Raw genomic sequence first — 4,004 nt, 5'->3', positions numbered from 1 at the left:
ACCCAACACTCTTCTATAGCTCCAGACCACCCCCACACTTCTAGAATCCCAGACCCCCACTCTTCTATAGTCCCAGACCCCCACATGCCAACTTCTATAGTCCCAGACCCCCCACACTCTTCTATTGTCCCAGACCCCAACACTCTTCTATAGTTCCAGACCACCCCCAGACTTCTAGAATCCCAGAACCCCACTCTTCTACAGTCCCAGACCCTCCCCCACTCTTCTATAATCCCAGACACCCTCACTCTTCTATAGTCCAAGACCCTCCATTTCTATAGTCCCATACCCCCATCTCTTCTATATTCTCAGACCCCACCCACACTTCTATGCTTCCAGACCACCCACTCTTCTATATTCACAACCCCCCGCCACACCCTTCTGTAATCCCACACCCCACCACACAAACACTCTTCTATAGTCCCAGACCCCTCCTTCTTCTATAATGCCAGACCCCCCGACTCTTCTATAGTCCGAGACTCTTCTATCTCCTATAGTCCCAGACCCCCCCACTTCTATAGTTCCAGACCCTCCACTCTTCTATATTCACAAACCCCCCCCCCACACTCTTCTATAGTCCCAGACCCCCCACTCTTCTATAATCCGAGACCCCAACACTCTTCTATATTCCCAGACCCCCTCACACACTTCTATAGTCCCATACCCCCACTCTTCTATATTACCAGACGCCCCACTCTTCTACAATCCCAGACTCCCCCACTCTTCTGTAGTCCCAGACTACCCTCTCTTCTACAGTCCCAGACCCCCCACTCTTCTATAATCCCAGACCCCCCAACACTTCTATAGTCCAAGACCCCCCTACTCTCTTATAGTCCCAGACCCCATTCCCACTCTTCTATAGTCCCAGACCCCCACATACCAACTTCTATAGTCTCAGACTCACCACTCGATAGTCACAGACCCCCGACTCTTCTATAGTCCTAGAACCCCCACACTTCTATACTCCCAGACCCCCCACTCTTCTATAATCACAGACGCTGAGACACACACTCTTCTATAGTCCAATAACCCACCATTCTTCTATAGTCCCCAACCACCCAACTCTTCTATAGTCCAGACCCCTCCAATCTTCTATAGTCCCTGACCCCACCAAGTCTTCTATAGTCCCAGATGCCCAAAGCTCCTCTATACTCGCAGACCCCCCCCACATTTCTATAGTCCCAGACCCCCACTCTTCTATAGTACCAGACCCCACACACACTTCTATAGTCCCAGACCCCCCCTCACTTCTATGTTCCCAGACCCAAATACTCTTCTATAGTCAAAGACCCCACCACACACTCTCTTCTATAGTCCCAGACCCCACCACTCTACTATAGTCCCAGACCCCATCTCTTCTATAGTCCAAGACCTCCCAATCTTCTATAGTTCCAGACCCCCAAACACACACTTCTATAGTCCCAGACCCCCCCACTCTCTTATAGTCCCAGACCCCATTCCCACTCTTCTATAGTCCCAGACCACTCCACTGTTCTATCATCCCAGACCCGCCCCACACACTTCTGTAGTCCCAGACCCCCCACCCTTTAGTCTCAGTCCCCCACACTTCTATAGTCGCAGGCCCCCCACACTTTTATAATCCCAAACCCCGACACACACACTTTTATAGCCACAGACCCTCCCACGCTTCTATAGTCCCAGACCCCCCAGTCTTCTATAGTCCCGGAACCTCCTCCCACACTTCTGTAGTTCCGGAACCCCCACACTCTTCTATAGTCCCTAATCCCCGACTCTTCTATAATACCACACTCCCCCACTCTTCTATAAACCCAGAGCCCCCCACTCTTCTATAGTCCCAGATCCTCCCCCACACACTCTTTTACATTCCCTGATACCCAAGTCTTCAATAGTTCGATACTTCCCCAGTTTTCTATAATCCCAGATCCCCAAGACACTCACTGCTATAGTCCCAGAGCCCCACAATTCTTCGATAGTCCCACAACCCCGACTCTTCTACAGTCCTAGACCCCCCACTCTTCTATAATCCCAGACGGCCCCCCCACTCTTCTTTAGTCCCCAAACCCCACAACTCTTTTATAGTCCCAGCCCTCCCCACTCTTATATAATGGAAGACCTCCCCACTTTTTTCTCCCAGACCCCTCCTGCTCTTCTATAATCCTAGACCCCCCCATACGCACACACTTCTATAGTCGACCCTCCACTCTTCTATAGTCCCTGACACTCCAACTCTTCTATAGTCCAAAACACCACCAGTCTTCTATATTCCCAGACCCCTCCCATATTTTTAGTCCCAGACCCCAGAACTCTTCTAGAGTCCCAGAACTCACCACCATTCTATAATCCCAACACCCCCACTCTTCCATAGTCTCTGAATACCCGCACTCGTCTATAGTCTCAGACCCCCATCCACACTCCTATATTTCCAGACCTCCCACTCTTCTATAGTCCTAGACCCCCATACAGACTTCTATACTCCCAGGCCCCCAACTCTATTCTAGATTCCCAGACCCCCTCACACACTTCCATAGTCCCAGATAGCCTCACACGTCTATACTCCCAGACATCCCCACTCTGCTATAGTCCCAGACACCCACACACCCTTCTATATTGCCAGACCTCCTTTCATCTATAGTCCCAGAACCCTCCCACTCTTCTATAGTGTCAGACACCCCCACTCTTTCTTCCCAGACCCCCCCACTCTTCTATAATCCGAGACCCCACACACACAATCTTCTATACTCCCAGGCTCCCCCACTCTTCTATAAACCCAGGCTACCCACACTCTTCTATAGTCCCAGACCCCCCCACACACTCTTCTATAGTCCCTGACCCCCCACTCGTCTATATCCCAGACTCCCCCACTTTCTATAATCCCAGATACCCCCCCACACTCGTCTATAGTCCCACACCCCCCAACTCTTCTATAGACCCAGACCCCCTGACTCTTCTAGAGTCCCAGACCCACCCACACTTCTATAGTCCCAGACCCCCCACTCTTCTATATTCCCAGACTCCCCCAACTCTTCTATACTCCCAGAACCCCCACTCGTCTATAGTCCCATACCTCCCCACTTCTATCGTCCCAGACTCCCACACACACACTTCTATACTGCCAGACATCACCCACGCACACACTGCTATCGTCCCAGACCTCCCCCCACTCTTCTATAGTCCCAGACACCCTGCCCCCGACTTCTATAGTCCCAGACATCCCCACTCTGCTATAGTCCCAGACACCCATACACACTTCTATATTCCCAGACCCCCTTTCTTCTATAGTCCCAGACCCCACCACTTTCTATAGTCCACAACCTGCCCACTCTTCTATAGCCCCAGAACCCATCATCTCTTCTAAACTCCCAGACCCCCAACTCTTCTAGTTCCAGACATCAGCAACTGTTCTATACTCCCAGATCCCCCAATCTTCTATAGTCCCAGACCTCCCACTCTTCTATAGTCCCAGACGCCTACACACACACACACACACACACACACACACACACACACACTCCCATCGTCCCAGACACCCCCACACTCTTCTAGAAACCCAGACTCTCCCCACTCTTCTCTAGTCCCAGGGCCCAACAAAATTCTCTAGTCCCAGACCCGCCCACAGGCACACTCTCGTATAGTCCTAGACCCCCACACTTCTATGGACCCAGAATCCTTCACTATTCTATAATCCAGACCCCCCAACTCTTCTATAGTCCCCGACACCCCCAGTCTTCTAGTTCCTGACCCATCCACTATTCTATAGTCACAGACCCCCCCACACTTCTATACTCCCAGATCCCGACACACACTTCTATAGTACCAGACCCCCTGCTCTTCTATAGGGCGACACACACACCCACTTCTATAGTGCCAGATCTCCACTCTTTTATATTCTCAGACTCCAACCACAGTTCTATAGTCCCAGACCCCTCACACTTCTATATTCACAATCCCCACACACACTCTTCTATAGTCCCAAACCCTTCCACTCTTCTATAATCCCAGACCCCCCAACTCTTCAATAATCC

The sequence above is a fragment of the Nannospalax galili genome, unplaced genomic scaffold (assembly GCF_000622305.1).
Source record: "Nannospalax galili isolate Female #2095 unplaced genomic scaffold, S.galili_v1.0 scaffold2896, whole genome shotgun sequence".
NCBI classification, from domain to species: domain Eukaryota; kingdom Metazoa; phylum Chordata; class Mammalia; order Rodentia; family Spalacidae; genus Nannospalax; species Nannospalax galili.
The sequence above is the reverse complement of the archived record's forward strand: the minus strand, read 5'-3'. Positions refer to the sequence as shown.